The 21342-nt window shown below is 43.5% G+C and overlaps 1 protein-coding gene across 2 annotated transcripts in view; it reads right to left on the bottom strand.

Annotated features, from left to right (window-relative positions):
* Positions 1–18631, bottom strand: part of LOC117505612 (signal transducer and activator of transcription 5B-like) — a 255380-nt gene extending 236749 nt beyond the window's left edge. For both annotated transcript variants that reach the window (XM_034165193.1, XM_034165194.1), the window contains exon 1: positions 18508–18631. The gene's annotated coding sequence lies outside the window, so the exon portion shown is untranslated. The remainder of the gene's footprint in view (positions 1–18507) is intronic.
* Positions 18632–21342: the final 2711 nt, after the last annotated feature.

Here is a 21342-nt window from a genome sequence, read left to right as displayed (position 1 = left end):
CTCAATCTTTACCACGTCATCTGTTGGCCCAGGCTGCTGACCTCATAGCCTTGACCGAGGCCTGCACATTGATGAAGGGAAAAACAGTGACTATATACACTGATAGTCAGTATGCCTTCTCGACAGTCCATGTTTATGCCCAATATTGGAAAAATAGAGGGATGGGTGGTGGCCAAGTGGTTAATGCGCTTGGTTTCAGTGCAGAAGGTTCCGGGTTCAAATCCCACCCCTGCCACACTTCTCCATGTAATGTGGAGTTGCATCAGGAAGAGCATCCGGTGTGAAATCTGTGCCATTTCAACATGCAGATCCACCTTGGATTTGCTGTGGCGACCCCGAGTGCAAACAAGGGAGCAGGCTAAGGGATTTACTTACTATTGGAAAAATAGAAGGATGGTTACATCATCTGGAAAACCAGTTTTACACAAAGATCTTTTGCTGTCTTTGTTGCAAGCAGTCCAGCTTCCCACAGCTGTTGCCATCTGTAAGTGCGCTGCGCATACTACCAGTCAGGACCTCGTTTCCTGTGGTAATCGTTTTGCAGATGAAACTGCTAAGGCTGCAGCTCAGGGGATGCTGACTGTCCTGTTTTCTGCAACTGACAGCATGGATTTACAAATTCTTAAAGATATGCAGAATCATGCCCCGACGTCTTAAAAATCTCTTTAGGAGCATCACAATGCCTGATCCTCGAACAAACCGGTCCTGCCCCGCAGCCTCTTCAGGTGGGCTGCTGTTTTGAGTCACGGGCTGTGCCATGTCTCAACGGGAGGGATGGTTGGACTGGTTAATAATCATTTTTTAACGTTCGGGTTTCAGGCATATGCAAAACACTACTGCAGGGCATGTTTAATTTGTGCAAAACATAACCCGCAGGGAAATGAGAGGCCAAAACAAGGAAAATTCCCAACACCTCAATACCCGTTTCAAATAATCCACATGGATTTTATTGAATTGAACCCATGTGAGGGGAGAAAATATTGCTTAGTACTGACTGACGCATATAGCAAATGGGTGGAGGTATTCCCCATCAAACATGCAGATGCTCTGAAAGTAGCAAAGATCCTTTGTAGAGATATAATCCCAACACATGGGATACCTGAAATATTGTACAGTGATAACACATTTTGTAAATAAAATCATTCAGCATTTAACAGATCACTAGAAAATAAATGCAAAAACACACTGTGCTTACCATCCACAAAGTGCAGGTTTAGTGGAAAGAACAAATGGGACAATTAAAAGTAGGCTCAGGAAATGTATAGAAGAAACAGGAAAAAATTGGATTTATTGTTTGGATTTGGTGAAATTACACATGCACATAACACCCAGCTCAGAGACTGGCCTTACGTCATTTGAAATTTTGTACAGCAGGCCTGGACCTGGACCTCTTCATTCCACCACCAAGTCTCCTTGTCTTCCTTCCACTGTCCAGATGTCATACCCAGTATTGTCCTAGCTGTCTCCCTCACCAGATCTGCATTACTTTCCCAGTTGTCCAAAACTGCTTCCCCTTCAACCAGTGCTTCTCTCATCTGCTTGCTAAATTTCACACAACAGTCTTCCTCCTTCAGCTTCCACCATCTGATCCTTTGTTGAGCTCTCACTCTCTTCTTCTTCTTCTTTACCCCTAAATTCATCCTACAAACCACCCTATGCTGTCTAATGACACTCTCTCCTGCCACCACCTTACAGTCTCTGATTTCCTTTAGCTTGCATCTCCTATAAAGAATGTAGTCCACCTGTGTGAACCTTTCTCCACTCTTATATGTTACCCTGTGCTCCTCCCTTTTCTTAAAGTAGGTATTCACCACAGCCATTTCCATCCTTTTTGCAAAATCAACTACCATCTGTCCTTCCCCATTCTTATCTTTGAAACCATATCTACCCATTACTTCCTCATCACCTCTGTTCCCTTCACCAACATGGCCACTGACGTCCGCTCCTATCACCACTCTTTCATGCTTGGGCACACTCTCCACCACCTCATCTAACACACTCCAGAAATCTTCTTTCTCCTTCATCTCACAATCTACCTGTGGGGCATATGCACTGATGATATTCATCATTACCCCTTCAATTTCCAACTTCACACTCATCACCCTGTCAGACACTCGCTTAACCTCCAACACACGTTTAACATACTCTTCCTTTAAAATGACCCCAACAACATTTCTCTTCCTGTCCTCACCATGGTACAACAACTTGTACCCACCGCCGATGCTCCTGCTCTTACTTCCCTTCCACTTGGTCTCTTGCACACACAATATGTCTACCTTTCTCCTCTCCATCATATCAGCCAGCTCTCTCCCTTTACCAGTCATACTACCAACATTCAAAGTCCCTCCTCTCATTTCCACCCTTCTAGTTTTCTTCTCCCGCTGTCTGTGGAAATGTTCTCCTCCTCTTCTTCGTCGTTGTCTTCGCCCAGCAGTAGCCCAATTTCCACCGGCACCCTGTTGGGCAACAGCAACGGTGGCGGATGTTGTTAACCCGGGCCGCGACCGATCCGGTATGGAAATTAGATTCTTAGTCTGCATAGTTGGGTTGGCTTGTTTTACGCCGGATGCCCTTCCTGACGCAACCCTCCTCATTTATCCAGGCTTGGGACCGGCACTCAGAATGTACTGGCTGCACACCCCATGTGGCTGAGTTACGACACAGGACAGAGCACATGACACATTTTATTTCCAATTGCAGCATGCCTTACATACAGTGAGGAAAATAAGTATTTGAACGCCCTGTGGTTTTGCAAGTTCTCCCACTTAGAAATCATGGAGGGGTCTGAATTTTAAAGGTGCATGTCCACTGTGACAGACAATTTGTATGTTACTGCTGCAAATAAGTATTTGAATACCTACCAACCAGCAAGAATACTGGCTCTCACAGACCTGTTAATTTTTCTTTAAGAAGCCCTCTTATTCTGCACACTTTACCTGTATTAATTGCACCTGTTTGAACTTGTTACCTGTATAAAAGACACCTGTTCACACACTCAATCAATCACACTCCAACCTGTCCATTTTAGCAAGACCAAAGAGCTGTTTAAGGACACCAGGGACAAAACTGTAGACCTGCACAAGGCTGGGATGGACTACAGGACAACAGGCAAGCAGCTTGGTAGAAGACAACAACTGTTATGATTATTTATTAGAAAGTGGAAGAAGCACAAGATGACTGTCAATCGCCCTCGGTCTGGGATTCCATGCAAGATCTCACTTTGTGGGTTAAGGATGATTCTGAGAAAGCTCAGAACTACACAGGAGGACCTGGTCAATGACCTGAAGAGAGCTGGGACCACAGTCACAAAGATTACATTAATAACACATGATGCTGCCATGGTTTAAAATCCTGCAGGGCAGCAAGGTCCAGCACATGTCCAGGCCCGTTTGAAGTTCATCAGTGACCATGTGGATGATCCAGAGGAGGCATGGGAGAAGGTCATGTGGTCAGATGAGACCAAAATAGAGCTTTTTGGAATCAACTTCACTTACCATGTTTAGAGGATGAGAACAACCCCAAGAAAACCATCCCAACCGTGAAGCATGGGGGTGGAAACATCATACTCTGGGGGTGCTCTTCTTCAAAGGGGACAGGACGACTGCACCATATTGAAGGGAGGATGGATGGGGTCATGTATTGTGAGATTTTGGCAAACAACCTCCTTCCCTCAGTAAGAGCATTGAAGATGGGTCGTGGCTGGGTCTTCCAGCATGACAATGACCCCAAACACACAGCCAGGGCAACTAAGGAGGGACTCTGTAAGAAGCATTTCAAGGTCCTGGAGTGGCCTGGCCAGTCTCCAGACCTGAACTCAATAGAAAATCTTTGGAGGGAGATGAAACTCCAAACCTGAAAGATATGGAGAAGATCTGTATGGAGGAGTGGGCCAAAATCCTTGCTGCAGTGTGTGCAAACCTGGTGAAAAACTACAGGAAACGTTTGACCTCTGTAATTGCAAACAAAGGCTACTGTACCAAATATTAACATTGATTTTCACAGCTGTTCAAATACTTATTTGCAGTAGTAACATACAAATAAATTATTAAAAAAAAAAAATCATACATTGTGATTTCTGGATTTTTTGTTTTCGATTATGTCTCTCACAGTGGACATGCACCTAAGATGAAAATTTCAGACCCCTCCATGATTTCTAAGTGGAAGAACTTGCAAAAACGAAACGCAGGGTGTTCAAAGACTTATTTTCCTCACTACATAGTATATGTCTTGGTGATTTAAAAAAAATTTCAACATTAGAATTCAACAAAAAATTAGCTACGATAAAATATATATATATATATATATATATATATATATATATATAAAAAGGTGTGTGTGCCCCTAGTGGTGGTGGTGGTGGGGGGGGCACAAGCATCTTGGGGGGCAGGCCCGGGCCGCTAAGGCCCACCCATAAACGGGTGTGGCTAGGCTAATGCTAACTGACGTGCTAGCGGGCCGGACAATAACCTTATCTGGAGTTCCCGTAATATCTAACTCCACTGAACTAAGAAGCTGCTCTAGCTTACAGACACAGCTCTCTGCAAGAGCCACCCTATCTGTCAGCATCGCACAAGATTTATGAAAAGATTAATGTAATTTGTGCACCAGAAAATCCAAAGCGAGTGCATGCTAACCGCTAACGGAAGCACTAACCACTCCTAAGATTCACACAGGAGTAAAGTAGCTAAAATTCACAACAGTTGCACTTAAAAACTAAAAGAAGTGTGAGACAACAATAGGAGAAACAATTACAACCTTGTATTAATTAGAAGAGCATCGTTCAAGCAAGCAGTCCGTCTGGGAGAAAGCTGCCAGATCGGCGGTAGGCATCGACATTAACGCTTGTCCGATTATCCGGGACAAGTGTAAAATGTGATCGGACAAGCAATATGCTCTAATCGTTGTCCGACCAGACAAGTGGCATTTTTTTTTTTTTTTTTGTTTAAAACGTTCAAATTCTTTGTTTTCATTGCTCGGAACAAAAATACCTGACCGCTGCCTTTTTGTTTTTTTATTTCTATCACGTCTTGTCTCGAGAAAAAAAGAGAAAATGAAATACAAGCTGCTGATTTTTATTTTTCAAAATTATTAGGCTGCAGTTCTGAGTTTCATTTATTTCAAAGTAAGTTACTGCTTATTTTCAAAAATCACGAGTCAAATCAGTCTGCATTGTTCAGTTTTTTTCTGCATGTTTGTGTATTTTCTCCTTTATAAGAGTTTGGTTTTTTGTGTTTGTTCTACTAAAACGTTTTAAAAAACAATAAAATGTAAACACTTTTCCTTATAGCAGTTCTTTAATTTCAGAAATGGAATAGAAACAACCTCAAATAAAAAAGTAGTAACTGTATGTAAAATGAAGATAAAAATATAAGTGTTATATTCCCAGTTTCTCCACTCTCACACTCACACCCACAGAAGCCAAACATTCTTCCAAAGTTGTGTCTTGGTGGCTTCCCTCACTGGTCTCCTTCCACCATGTACATTTAGTTTGTGACAACTGCCTACCTGACACAGATTTACCATAAAGTACCACACTGTTTGTATTTCTGAATGATTGATGTAAATAAAGTCTAAGAAATATTCAGTGAGTTGGAAATGTTCATGTATTCATCCTCTGACATTTCCCAAGAAAACTGGCTGTAAATATTATTAACTAATTCTTCTATTAACAATAAACTGCCATGTCCCAACCTTTCTTTCTTGGAAAATTTTTTCCCATGCTTTGAACCATGCGGCTTATAATGAGGTGCGGGTTTTCTGTGGATTTTTCTTCATCCGCCAACGGGGCGCTTTAGCAGAAAGTGAAAAAACGAGACAGACAGCGCTAATTTTCATTTAGCACATGCAAGCAGCAGGCACGATGGATAATTTTTTTCAAACCCGTACCCCCTCATCATGGAAACCACACAAAGAAGTTAATATGATGCCGCATTTAAGTTGAAGGCCATCGATCTGGCAGTACTGGAACGAAATAGAGATGCTGCATGTAAGCTTGGTGTGAATGAATCCATGGTTTGGCGCTGGAGACGGCAGCGGGAAGAACTCATTCAATGCCAAAAGACTAGAAAGGCTTTCAGAGGACATAACAGCAGGTGGCCTGAACTTGAAAATGTTCTTGAGAACTGGTTTAACACTCAGAGAGCAGGTGTATCCACAGTGCAAATCTGGCTGAAAGCCAAATCAATCACCTGCAAAATTAATATTGACAATTTTAACGGAGGACCATCCTGGTGTTTCAGATTCATGAGAAGAAAGAGCCTGTCCATCAGGGCGTGGACAACTCTCTGTCAGCAACTCCCCCCAGACTACCAGGACAAAGTTGAAAATTTCCGACAACTTGTTGAAACAAAGATCGCGGAGAACGCCATAGGACCAGACAACATTAAAAATATGGATGAAGTGCCACTGACATTTGATCTGCCTCTGACCAGGACTGTAAACAAGACAGGTGCATAATCCATTATGGTGAAAACCACCGGACACATTTCACCTGTGTCCTGGGCTGCACCGCATCTGGAAAGAAGCTTCCACCGATGGTAATTTTTAAGTGCAAAACTATGCCGAAAGACCAACTCCCTAAGGACATTGTGGTTAAAGTCAACCAGAAAGGATGGAAGCTAGAAAGTCTAATGAAGGACTGGTTAACGGTTAAAGTGCCCAGGGGGATTTTTTTTCACCGGAAAAAAGCGCTGCTTGTTTTGGACAGTATGAGGGCCCACATCACCGATTCAATGAAAGCAGTCATCAAGAGAACCAACTCAATTCCTGCTGTGATTCCTGGAGGTACAACAAAGTTTTTGCAACCCCTGGACATCAGTGTGAATCAAGTGTTTAAAGCAGCACTCCGGGGTGAATGGGAGGCTTGGATGATTAGCAGCGATAAATCCTTCACAAAAACTGGCTGCATGCGAAGAGCATCATTTTCTGACGTCTGTCAGTGGATCGTAACAGCGTGGAGCAGCGTGAAGGAATCTACCATCACCAATGGGTTCCAAAAGGCTGGACTGCTGCGTGAAGAGGGCACCACAGCTTCAGAGCCAGCTTCACCCCGGGATGACAGCGACACGGAGAGCAACACTGACATCGACACAGAAAAGGTACGTGACGAAGCTCTTCTGAGGCTGTTCAACTCCGACACTGAAGATGACTTCAGTGGTTTCAGTGCACAGGCGGACGATGAATAAACCAATCAATAACTTTTCTGTTTTGTTTGATCAGCACTTTTATGCTACAGGCACCGTTCGGATGCTAATCAGTTCAGTTAAACTACGTAATTAGTTCAGTAGATATTAGTGGCTTTTAGCCCGGTGCGTCTTATATATGTACATTTCCATTTTTCTTTTTTAAACTTTGTGGGTGCGGCTTATATTGAGGTGCGCTCTATAGTCCGGAAAATACGGTAAAAAAAAAATAAAGCTGATCTCACAAAACATGAAATATGTTGGTTTCATACAGTCTGCAGTTACAGAAATAGAAGACAAAGTAAATGTCAGGATCATTACGTGTCTATCACCACCACATTTTGAAAAACTATAAGACCACAGGCCATGCATTATTTATGTTTTGTGTCTTTTAGTGACTTTTTTTATTTTTATTTTTTAATTTGGATTAAGGCAATAAGTGCCTCCCTGTATTACCACAGATGAACTGTTTCTGTTGCCACATCTGAAATAAAACTGCAAAATTTTACCACCCACACAGGAGAGTGACAGGATTAACTTTTTCATGAAGTGATATGTCACAGCAAAGTAGATGTGATCAATATTTAATCTGAATCTCAGTCCCAGAAAATGTTGAAATGTAATGATTTTTCTATTTCAGCTGCAATTCTTATGTTGGAATATTAAAGTTAAAGTACTTACAAACAAAAGAAGTATGACAGGTTTTTATTAAGTGACAAATCAGAGCGCAGTATGTGTGATAAATATTTAATTTAAATCTCACTCACGGGTTGTCCGGACAACCAGCTTTTCCTATAGGACAAGTAAACTGCCAGGGTGACTTGTCCTATGGACTAGTACACTAAAAAGCTTAATGTCAATGCCTGAGCGGTCACGCAACGGATTTTGTCGGTTTAATACACATAACGGATTTTGCCTGTTTTATACACATTACGGATTTTGTTGTATTTTTACCTTCAAAGCAGCAGAAATGTTTCAGTACCCTTCCCCAGATTTGTCCCTGGAGACAATCCTGTCTCAGAAGTCTTTGACTTCCTTTGACTTCATGCTTGGTTTGTGTGTTGACATGCTCCGTCATCTGTGGGACCTTATATGTAGACAGATGTGTGTCTTTCCAAATCATGTCCAATCAACTGAACTGACCCCAGGTGGACTCCAATTAAGTTGCAGAAACATCTCAAGGATGACCAGTGGAAACAGGAGGTGCCAGAGCTCAATTTTGAGCTTTATGGCAAAGGCTGTGAATACTTATGTACATGATTTCTTTGTTTTTTCATTATTAATTATAAGTTTGCAAAAATAAAAAAAAATAAAATTGTTATTTTGGGATATAGTGTTTAGAATTTTGATTAAAAAATGAATTCATCCATTTTGGCATAAGGCTGTAATGCCGTGGCTCACACGGCACACGATGATTCCTGAACGAAGGGAAAAAGTAAAAAACGTCACAATTCCTTGAGAAAAGGTGGACGAAAGAGATTTTATTACCGAACAGTCTGCGAAGCAAGAGCGCAAAAGGGACAAAAGAGGAACTTAACAAAAGCTCACGATCTCGCCGCTTTAACGAAACACGCCTGGAGCCACAGCTGGAGCAGTGTGTGTTTGCATCTCTGAGTTCCAGGACTCGGCGCTGGGACGGAGATCATAGTGCCTAAGTCCTGGAGAAACTGCAAACAGAAGCTGTGGAGATCTGTGCGCATGACGGTGGACCACCTGCTCTGGTTCCTCATCCAGAACAAAAGAGGGATCATCTCCATCATGAGAATCCACACTGTCTGTTGACAAGCTGCGCGCTCCGTCTTCCGTGGTCACTGCTGTATCACTGTATTATGTTCTAAGTCATATATATTGATTTATAACAGAAAACTGTCAAAAGGGAGAATAAATATAAATGTAAGTGTAAAGATGATTGAATATATCAGAGCAGTAAATTAATCAGTGCGTGTGAACGCGCGCATTGACTCACATGTGCGGTCATTTCCACCAGCTGATCACTGATCCACAACGTGAATTCTGCCTTCCAGAACAGCTCTTTATATCATCATTTCGATTCATCTGCCTGTTACAACATGTACAGAAGGACTGGATTGTCATTCCTACACTCATATTGTTATATTTAATACAAAATAATAAGCGCACACAGCAGCTTCTGTTGCCGCTGATGCTGCATTCAAGTACCGTCGGAAATTACACAACTTTTTTGTTGTTTCAAATTCAACAGTTGCTTATGGCAAAATAATTAATTATAATCACACAAAAGATTAATTCTGGCCTATGTAAGGTGCTTGAGCCCATTGAAGCTGCACCCCCCCCCCCCCCACACACACACAGATTAAAAAAAAAAAATCCAAGCAAACAGGCTGAGTTTGTCCTGTAATTTCCGACAGTACATGAAGCAGCAGCAGCCTCAGCGCTCACAAACCGGCTTCTGCACTGTGTGAAAACATTCAGCTGCTCCAACGAAGTCAAATTAAACAATAACGTTACAAAAACTAAACAAACAATGAAAAAAAACATCAAGAACAACAGCAAAAGGAGACAGACGAATTGAGGTTTTCGTTGCCCTTCGTTCAAATTTTTCAACAATTTAAAAATCCTGACGTAGCGCCAGCTGCAGGAACAAAGCTGCGCGAAGGTTAAACGATACCAACGACGGTCAACGAAAGTCCAGATTTCTTGTTTCGTCAGGGCTTCGTCACCCTTCGTTAAGTGCCATGTGACTGGGCCTTAACATAAAAAGTGCAGTGCTTGGAAAACTTTATATCGGCCAACACTCTCTCTTTACCAGACATACCAAAAACACACAAAGTCAGCTCAAGTCATTATCCTGGGCCGTGACAGTTCCAGAATGGAAATTTCATGTGTGATCTGCATTATTTTATTTGGCAAAATTTACACAAGATGTTCTTCCTGAAGGAACCCGACTCATCTGTCTGGGCATGGGACCTGCACTCAGAATGGACAGATTATGTCTACCACATGCAACTCAGCCACATGGGGTGTGCAGCCAGTACATTCTGAGTGCTGGTCCCAAGCCCGGATAAATGAGGAGGGTTGCGTCAGGAAGGGCATCCGGCGTAAAACAAGCCAACCCAACTATGCAGACTAAGAATCGAATTCCCATACCGGATCGGTCGCGGCACGGGTTAACAACGTCCGCCACCGGTGCTATTGCCCAACAGGGTGCCGGTGGAAATTGGGCTACTGCTGGGCGAAGACGACGAAGAAGAGGAGGAAAACGTTGCCACGAACAGCGGGAGAAGAAGAAAACTAGAAGGTTGGAAATGAGAGTGGGGACTTTGAATGTTGGTAGTATGACTGGTAAAGGGAGAGAGCTGGCTGATATGATGGAGAGGAGAAAGGTAGACATATTGTGTGTGCAAGAGACCAAGTGGAAGGGAAGTAAGAGCAGGAGCATCGGCAGTGGGTACAAGTTGTTGTACCATGGTGAGGACAGGAAGAGAAATGGTGTTGGGGTCATTTTAAAGGAAGAGTATGTTAAAAGTGTGTTGGAGGTTAAGCGAGTGTCTGACAGGGTGATGTGTGAAGTTGGAAATTGAAGGGGTAATGATGAATATCATCAGTGCATATGCCCCACAGGTAGTTTGTGAGATGAAGGAGAAAGAAGATTTCTGGAGTGTGTTAGATGAGGTGGTGGAGAGTGTGCCCAAGCATGAAAGAGTGGTGATAGGAGCAGACTTCAATGGGCATGTTGGTGAAGGGAACAGAGGTGATGAGGAAGTAATGGGTAGATATGGTATCAAGGATAGGAATGGGGAAGGACAGATGGTAGTTGATTTTGCAAAAAGGATGGAAATGGTTGTGGTGAATACCTACTTTAAGAAAAGGGAGGAGCACAGGGTAACATATAAGAGTGGAGGAAGGTGCACACAGGTGGACTACATTCTTTATAGGAGATGCAAGCTAAAAGAAATCACAGACTGTAAGGTGGTAGCAGGAGAGAGTGTCATTAGACAGCATAGGGTGGTTGTTTGTAGGATGACTTTAGAGGTAAAGAAGAAGAAGAGAGTGAGAGCTCAAAGGATCAGATGGTGGAAGCTGAAGGAGGAAGACTGTTGTGTGAAATTTAGCGAGCAGGTGAGAGAAGCACTAGTTGGAGAGGAAGCAATTTTGGACAACTGGAAAAGTACTGCAGATGTGGTGAGGGAGACAGCTAGGGCAGTACTGGGTATGACATCTGGACAGTGGAAGGAAGACAAGGAGACTTGGTGGTGGAATGAAGAGGTCCAGGAAAGCATAAGGAGAAAGAGGTTGGCGAAAACATTTTGTGATAGTCGGAGAGATGAAGAAACTAGACAGGAGTACAAGGAGATGCGGCGTAAGGCGAGAAGAGAAGTGGCAAAAGCAAAGGAAAAGGCATATTGCGAGCTGTACAAGAAGTTGAATAGTAAGGAAGGAGAAAAGGACTTGTACCGATTGGCCAGACAAAGGGACAGAGCTGGAAAAGATGTGCAGCAGGTTAGGGTGGTAAAAGATGCACATGGTAATGTGCTGACAAGTGAGGAGTGTGTAAATCAGGACGTAAAAGAGATTAGCAAGGAAGAAGTGAGGGCTGCTATGAAGAGGATGAAGAATGGAAAGGCAGTTGGTCCAGATGACATTCCAGTGGAGGCATGGAAATGTCTAGGAGAGATGGCAGTAGAGTTTCTAACCAGATTGTTTAATAAAATCTTGGAAAGTGAGAGGATGCCTGAGGAGTGGAGATGAAGTGTGCTGGTTCCTATTTTCAAGAACAAGGGTGATGTGCAGAGCTGCAGTAACTACAGAGGCATAAAGCTGATCAGCCACAGCATGAAGTTATGGGAAAGAGTAGTAGAAGCTAGGCTTAGAAAACAGGTGAAGATCTGTGAGCAGCAATATGGTTTCATGCCAAGAAAGAGCACTACAGATGCAATGTTTGCTCTGAGAATACTGTTGGAAAAGTACAGAGAAGGACAGAAAGAGTTACATTGTGTGTTTGTGGACTTAGAAAAAGCTTATGATAGGGTGCCAAGAGAAGAGTTGTGGCATTGTATGAGGAAGTCTGGAGTGGCAGAGAAGTATGTTAGGGTAGTGCAGGACATGTACAAAAATAGTGTGACAGCGGTGAGATGCGCAGTCGGAATGACAGACTCATTCAAGGTGGAGGTGGGATTACACCAAGAATCAGCTCTGAGTCCTTTCTTGTTTGCAGTGGTGATGGACAGGTTGACAGATGAGATCAGACAGGAGTCCCCATGGACTATGATGTTTGCAGATGACATTGTGATCTGTAGTGAGAGTAGAGAGCAAGTTGAGTCTAGTCTGGAGAAGTGGAGATATGCTCTGGAGAGAAGAGGAATGAAAGTCAGTAGAAGGAAGACTGAGTACATGTGTGTGAATGAGAGGGAGCCCAGTGGAATAGTGCAGTTACAAGGAGTAGAAGTGGTGAAAGTAGATGAGTTTAAATATTTGGGGTCAACTGTTCAAAGTAATGGAGAGTGTGGTAGAGAGGTGAAGAAGAGAGTGCAGGCAGGGTGGAGTGGGTGGAGAAAGGTGGCAGGAGTGATTTGTGACCGAAGAATATCAGAAAGAGTGAAGGGGAAAGTTTACAAAACAGTAGTGAGACCAGCTATGTTGTATGGTTTAGAGACAATGGCACTAACAAAAAGACAGGAGGCAGAGCTGGAGGTGGCAGAGCTGAAGATGTTGAGAGGCGAGATTGAGATGGTTTGGACATGTGCAGAGGAGGGACCCAGGATATATAGGGAGAAGGATGCTGAGGATGGAGCAGGAGGCAGGAGGAGAAGAGGGAGACCAAAGAGGAGGTTCATGGATGTGCTGAGAGAGGACATGCAGGTGGTTGGTGTGACAGAGGAAGATACAGAGGACAGGGTGAGATGGAAACGATTGATCTGCTGTGGCGACCCCTAACGGGAACAGCCGAAAGACAAAGAAGAAGATGTCTACCACATGCACATTTGAATAGAACACACACATACATATCTCACACACACACACACACACACACACACACACACACACACACACACACATAATCCCCAAAGAGTATATGAGACGTTTTAAAGCATTTGTATACACCGTTATTAACAGTGACGTGCGGTCAGGGGAGGCAGGTGAGGCTGCCATCATGATAACAAAAAAATGTAAAATGAAAAAATAAATTAAATGGTAATATTTATCCAGTGATTTGTACTATAAAGTTATTTTCCTTTTACCTTCACCAGTTTTAGATTTTTTTTTATTATTTTTTGCTGTTCAAATACTGAGAAGAGACATGCTGTGAGACAGCAGCCAGCTGCCTCACCTTGGATTGCGCAGTCACTGGGCTAACTGCTGGTATGCTGTGCAGTGAGCCTGTCTCACTGTCTCTCTGTATGCCGCCATTAAAATGGTCAAACACTCTGGCTGTATGAACTTAACTTCCATAGTTTAGCTGATGTACATAATGTACAGTGTTTTTTGTCAACAGCTGTACGGGGTTGAAATACATTTTTTAACCTACTTGCACTGGTGCTAGTAATAAAAAAAAATAAAAAAAATTACTTGCACCAAAAAAAGTTACTTGCACAACCAAATGTCAGTCTTACGAGGTCTGTGAGAAAAGTATCCGACCTTTTTATTTTTTTCAAAAACCTTATGGATTTGAATCACGTGTGATTGCATCAGCCAAGCTTGAACCTTCCTGCGCATGCGTGAGTTTTTTCACGCCTGTCGGTTGCGTCATTCGCCTGTGAGCAGGCTTTGTGTGAGCAGCGGTCCACCCCTCTCGTCGGATTTTTATTGCGAATAAATGTCTGAACGATTTGGAGCTTTGCTGCATTAGTTTTTTCCAGAAACAGAGAGACCTCCAGGTGGTAACCGTTCGGAAAATTCAAATGGCTTTCAGGGACGATTTTATGGGGATTACACAGATTAAGGAGTGCTCCAGCCGGTTTAAAGACCGCCCACAGCTGCTGAGAGCGCGCCACGCTCCGAGCGCCTATCGACAGGCTCAAACCCCGCTGAAACAACCAGATCATTTCCAACGTGAAGGCTTTGTTGATCCGGGACGTCGTCTGACTTACACAAAAATGGCAGGGGACGTGGACATCAGTACTTTTTCGGCACATTCCACTGTTACAGGAGTTTTTTTCATGGAAAGAAAAGCAGACGGATGCGCAACGGAGCCGTTCATGGTGCGGCACAAAACCACCTCTGTGTTGGTCTCACAGGACGGCGTGCCGAAAAAGTGCTGATGTCCACGTCTTCCGCAATTCCTGTGCTAGTCAGAGGACGTCCCGGATAAAACACAGCGTCCAGTTTGGAAATGAACGGCACATTCCACTGTTACAGGAGTTTTTGTCATGGACAGAGGAGTGGAGGAATTCTGCGCATCGTGGCGGTGCCGCATGGTGCAAAACAACGCCGTGATGAAGCCTCACAGGACATATTCTGGCATGTCCAGGCTCATCCACAATTTCTCGGTTAGTCACATGACTGAAAACCCACCGACAGCCGTCTGAAAGCCATCTCAAAGCCGTCCTGTGAGACCAATGGTTACCACCTGGAGGTCTCTCACAGTTTCTGGAAAAAATTGATGCAGCAAAGCTCCAAATCGTTCAGACATTTATTCGCAATAAAAATCCGACGAGAGGGGTGGGCCACTGCTCACAGAAAGCCTGCTCACAGGCGAATGACGCAACAGACAGGCATGAAAAAACTCACGCATGCGCACGAAGGTTCAAGCTTGGCTGATGCAATCACACGTGATTCAAATCCATATGGTTTTTGAAAAAAATAAAAAGGTCGGATACTTTTCTAACAGACCTCGTATATCAACCTTAAAACTCCTCCTCTGATGTGTCAGACTCTTCCTCTCTGGGGAGAGTTTGAGGGGAGAGCAGCAGCGGCAGACAGTTTTTTTTTTTCACGTGTGCACGCGAACAAATCGTTCGTGAAGATTTTATTTATTAATTACACAGATGTATAATAAAACTAGGGGTGTGCCAAAAAAAAAAAAAAAATCGATTTACGTAAAAATCACGATTCTCATTTGCTACGATTCAGAATCGATTTAAAATTTCCCAAAATTGATTTTAATAAATTAATAGAAAATCCGCTGGATGTCCACCTCCATTTTGTAACAAAGAAAGCATGATTTCACCAGGCACCCGTAGTTGAAACGCACGCATGCGCAGTAAACAAATATGGAGGAGAAGGAGATCCAAGCGGCACCGTCTTCGCTAAAAGCTAAAATTTGGCGACATTTCGGCTTTTACCGAATGCCCGGAAAAACTGAGCTGAACATGACGCGCACTGTGTGCAAAAATTGGAAAACTAAGATAAAATACTTTGGCAACACGACAAATGCACGAGCTCATATTACGAGGTACCACCCAGAAATGATCAACACGGCGCACAGTCAGCCGCCAGCTACTGACCAGCGCACACTCCAGTCCTTCACAAAGCTCTCTACCAGCTCAGAGCATGCAAAAAAAAAAATAACTCGGTCTATCACCCGTTTCATCGCCAAAGACCTAAGGCCCTACAGTGTGGTGGAGAACGAGGAATTTATCATCATGCTGCAGACAGCGGAGCCAAGGTACACTATACTGTGCCGTAAATTTTTCAGTGAAACCGCTGTGCCACAGCTTTATGAAGAGACTAAAAAAAGGTCGCTTGTGATCTAACCAAAACAACCAGAGTGGTACTAACATGCGACGTATAGTCATCAAGAGCAACACAGTCTTACATGACATTCACAGTTCACTACATAACTGATACGTGGCAGCTCGAATCCCGTGTTTTGCAAACTTGTATGACGCACAACAGCCACACTGCAGCGAATATTAATGCCATGTTTCACTCCGTTGCTAATGAATGGGGGCTGACTGTCTCCGATGTGGTGATTGTGACTGATAATGCCGCTAACATGCTCACCGCTACACAGATTGACAACTTGGCACAGATTACTTGTTTTGCACATACTCTGAACCTGGCTGCTCAACGAGCTCTTAAGCTGACTACAGTGTCACAACTGCTTGAGAGGATCGGGCGAATCACTGGTTTCTTCCACCGCAGCACCATTGCAAATCATGAATTGCAGGAGAAACAGAAGCTTCTGCAATTAACGCTGCACAAACTGAAAATGGAACAGTGCGCTGGACATGATCGACAGATTCCTAGAGCATCAGCCTGTTATTTGTGCCGCGCTGCTCTCACAAGTTAGAAAATCTGGAAGTGACATTTGCACACTAAGTGACATGGACATCTCCACTGCGGAGGAAGTTGCATCGGCGCTGAAACCAATGAGAGATGCAACCCACATCATGTCTGAGGATTCTACTCCTACACTTTCAGTTATTGCACCCTTGCATGCCCAGATGCTGCATGACACAGGGAGCTGGCATAATTGCTGTTGACACACCTGTTATTTGGGAAATCAAACTCGCAATCCACAAAGATCTGGCAAAAGGATACATTTCTGCAAAGGATAAGCGCATGCTTCACTCAACTTCCTTTTTGGACCCCCGATTCAAGGCTCTGCCTTTCCTCACCGAGGAGGACCAGTTGGAAATCCATGCCAATGTTGTTGCTGAGGCAGCATCACTTGAGGTAAATTTAAATGACCTGTTCTTGAACAATATTTCATATATAATACAATACAATAATGACTTTTTTTCTGTAGAGACATGAACCCAGGGGAGGCTGAGGTCCAGCCTCTGACACCACAGCCAGACTCAGAAGAAAGCCCTGCTCCAAAAAGAAGGCCTTCTGCACTGGCTCCACTTTTGGGCAAGACATTTACTGAGGTCAGTGTTGTCCGTAAGTCAGCCAGCTCTAGAGCTGAAGAGGAGCTCAAGAATTATCTTGAAACCCCTTCACTACCTCAGTCGGAGAACCCCCTCAACTGGTGGAAGAACCATGAGACTACTTTTCCTCTCTTGGCTAGACAGGCTAAACGCTACTTGTGTATCCCAGGCACTAGCGTTGCAGCTGAGAGTTTTCTCCACCGCTGGAGATATAGTGACAGCACAGCGAAGCAGTCTCACTCCAGCCCATGCTGAACAACTTCTTTTTCTACAAAAAAACCTGAATGTTGCTCTTGCAAACGTACAGTAATCTTGGACACAGTTCATACAATCAGTTGCACAGTTGTGAACAGTTCTGTTGTGGCAAGAGGCACTTTCATGAGGCAGCTAGTTTACAGTTGCTATTTTTCATAAAAAAAAAAAAGAAAAAATTTATTGACAACTTGTTATTCTTTAAGTTAATGACTGTGAAAGATATGTCTGAAATGATTCTATTCAGCAAGATGTTAACAGTTCTATTATTTCAAGAGGCACTTACACGAAAAAAAAAATCAGAGGCAGATAGTTTACAGTTGCTATTTTTCATTTAAAAAAAAACTTCTTTTGACAACTTGTTATTCTTTAAGTTAACGACTGTGAAAGATATGTCTGAAATGATTCTATTCAGCAAGATGCTGTTAACAGTTCTATTGTTTCAAGAGGCACTTACAAGTGTAAATTCGGGAGAAATCTCACCTCCACACATTTAAAACCCTCCTTTGCTCTCCATCTCTAACAATATAAGGTGCTAAATCATAGCAACTTGGGGCATCTTGTGCTATCCTGAACCACTTCATTGAGTTAAAATCTTAGGGGGAGATGTCAAAATCCAAGAATGTTTATTACCACAGATTTTATTTTATCGTCTATTATTTAAAAACACTTCATTTTTTGCTCGTAAAAACGTATAACTGTGCCTTTTGAAACTAAGTAAATTCTCATTTAATAAGTATAATTTATATAATTTTGTGTTCAAAACACATTCTCGGTCACAGTGTGTATCATTCTGCATTAGAAGGGCTCCAGCCAGATGCCAGGAATGCCCCCAATGCTACCCCATCCTGACTTCTTCAGCTAGATAACATCCAAATACCCAATAAAGGCTATTCAGTCGCATTATGGCTCCGTATAGCGGGACTTTCAAAAAAGTGATACAGAACTGGGCAAATTGTATTTAAATCTGATTGTGATGAAGGCAGTGCCAGTGCCTCACCAGCCACGATTTGAGATTTTTTCTGACACGATAGATAGTTTCACGGGCTAACAGGTCTGAAGAGAACCTGTTAGCAGCAACCACACATGGTGGCGTTTGGAACTAAGGTCAACATTCCTTGCAGAACCTCACTTTTGGAGGAAAGAATTCAGAGTGAACTTTGTGACTTCAGTGGCCGTGGAGCGTTAGCCCATTAGCTGCTGGAGCTAGCACACTGACAGCACTCGACTAAACGCAACTTTTCTGCGCTACAGAAGTGTCTTTGTCGTGGATCACTTACCTGTAGCAACAACGTTCAGCTACACCATGCACGAACAAACTCACAGCCTTTAATCAGCACACGGATCAAACTTTTCACATCGCCAACTTCAAAGTTTTTCTGCTAAAGCAGCTGTTGTTGACATCCGACCGCAACATAAAAAAACAAGCTCCGGTTCTGACTTTCAAAATAAAAGCCGTCAAGAAATCCGCAGTTCCTTTTTTTCCGTGCTCCCCCCGCCCCCGACGTGCAAATCTCTCCAAGGTGGTCTACGTTTGTGCTTGTTTGGACTATTAAAATAAACTTTTGTGCATTTACGGTTATGATGACAGGTGATGCAGCTTCACGCATGTAAAAATATACACCTCAGCTGTGAACAGGCGAAACCCTAAAAGCACAAAAGTTTAACAGGACAAACGTAGCTCAGACCACTTTGGAGAGATTAGGACGTGGGGGGGGGGGGGGGGGGAGTGACGTCACGGATCAGAAAATGTATTTTTGAATTACTCAAAAGCTTTAAGACCACAACTAACAACTGTGCTATTTTAAAATTTTGAATGGGGGGGCGCAGCTTCACGCAGGTCCTTCACAGCTGTTTCAGGAAGCAGGTTCAACAAACTCTGACTAGCTGAACTCTGAGTTTATTTCACTGATCTCTCTATATTACTGGATCACTCATTGGCCAATATTTTTGAAGCAAACTGGCCGCCATATTACCACTCCAGTGTCCTGCTACTGACGGCTCTTTTCTATTGATCTTTAATGAGGCGCACACGCAACTTTATTCTTTGTAATTTTGTTAAAAAATACCTTCCTGTGCAGCTATAAACTGCGCGAATCGTCAGATCAAAGGCTGTGGACGAACATTTCGCCTGTGAGTATGACTGAAATGGGAAGTAATAATACAATAACATGTTTTTGGAGGGTGGTATGCATTTTCAGAGGCCCGTCACCCAAAATGACCAATATTCGCCCTTGTGGTGATATTGGACGCCACACACACACATATATACACATATATATACACATACACATACATATATATGTGTGTGTGTGTGTGTGTGTGTGTGTGTGTGTGTGTGCGCGCTCTCAAATTGTTATTGATGGGATGGGTTGATTTCATGTTTGTGGATCTTTCTGATTTTATTTTATTTTTGGGAGGTCGTGTGATCCACACAGATGTATGTAATCAATGTGTGGGTGTATGTAATTAAAGTGGCCACCTCGTTGTGGTGGCTTTTTTTTTGGTCACAGAGGAACCTTGGCTCGCCTCCCATGATTTTTTTTTTTCAACCTTGCACGCACACACAGAACTGTTGCATTTTATGACTGTAAGACAGGTGAACTGCAGCCTGTCGCACAATGCGCACACCAGCCGGACTCTGCGGGAGTGTCTTTTTTGGACTGTGTTTAAAAAGTTGCTCAACTTCAAACCACGTCCTGCTGCTGCAGTCAGCCCACAGAGACGAGTCCAGACAGCAGAAAGAGCTCAGACAGACATTATCGTCTGCAGCAGCAGGCTGATAAGGGCATCCCCTCATGTGACAAATGATAAAATTATTGTACTCCTCCAAAAACTTGAAATCCTTCATGGTCGTCGTCTCCAAGATTTAATTTCTCACAATATCACTTTCGATCTTCGGGATCAAGAGTTGGCACATTAGTCTGAAGTCATCTTCCCGTGCGTTTTCTCACTGCATCTGCTTGGAGTCTGGAGTTTTCTGACTACCGTCTGTGTGTGCATGTGCAGGAAAGGCGGAAGTAAATAACAACAGAGATCCCTGCTATTCTCACATAAGGCCTGGTTCACACGGCAGGATAATTAGGCCAATATCGGACCCGATCTTCCCCTTCCGACAATCTTAAGGACACTCCGACAATCGTGATGACGCTAAAGATAATCTTATCAGATATTCCAGCCGTGTGTGGTGTGTTAAGAGTGCTCTGAAGGACATCAGGAGCGCTCCGATCGCAAATCTGGGATATTCAACACGTTGGATTTTTTTGGCCCGATATCGCAGCGTGTTGTATCCTCCGACCACAAACGAGCATGCAGCCTGCTGAATGTGATGTGCAGCCAATCAGAAAGCGAGGTGACGGACGTATGGAGTGGAAAATAAAATCAAAACAGCTGTTCTGACTTACCAGAAAGTCCGGTGGTCACACTGTATCCACTCCTTTAAAGAATGCCTTTTTTTTCCTTTTTGCATTGTTTTTTCCCTCTGTTTTAAATAGTCCACAAAGTATCTTCCGTTTGTTTACTCTGAAGTCACGTTTAATCTCGAGAGATTTTGCGAGATTTCCTGTCTGAGCTCGGAATGTTCGTGTGTGAAATCTGTTTGTGTGTGGTGGTGTCCTTACCGTGTGGCTGAACACCACACACTGTACGACCAAACCCGTTAGATCTATGATGTTTTATGTTCACGTGTGTGGTCTCTCAGGTTTTGGAAACCTAACGATAATTTTAAAATCCTGCCGTGTGAACCAGGCTTAAGATGGGCTTACATTGTGCGAGTTTTGGCCCTTTTTCAGCCGGGTTTCAGCTTAATTGCGCATCCTGCATTGCGTAGTATACATGGAGTAACTGTTATGTGGGCCGCTGAAGAGGAGGTACTGCTGGCCCACCACCACCAGAGGGCGCCCTGCTTGGAGTGCGGGCTCCAAGCACGAGAGGGCGCCAGACCCAGAAGAAGTGACAGCTGTCATTCATCCTCTGCACCAGCTGTCACTCGTTCATCATCATCATCATCATCACCATAAAGGCCGGACTGCAACTCCATCTCCTCGCCGAGAAATCGACTACTGAAGAGCGACGGCTTCGCCTCACACCCCAAACCAGATAAGTGGTTAATCAGG

Source organism: Thalassophryne amazonica, unplaced genomic scaffold (genome assembly GCF_902500255.1).
Source record: "Thalassophryne amazonica unplaced genomic scaffold, fThaAma1.1, whole genome shotgun sequence".
Classification (NCBI taxonomy): domain Eukaryota; kingdom Metazoa; phylum Chordata; class Actinopteri; order Batrachoidiformes; family Batrachoididae; genus Thalassophryne; species Thalassophryne amazonica.
Note: the sequence above shows the minus strand (reverse complement) of the source record. Positions and strands in the feature narration are given on the sequence as shown.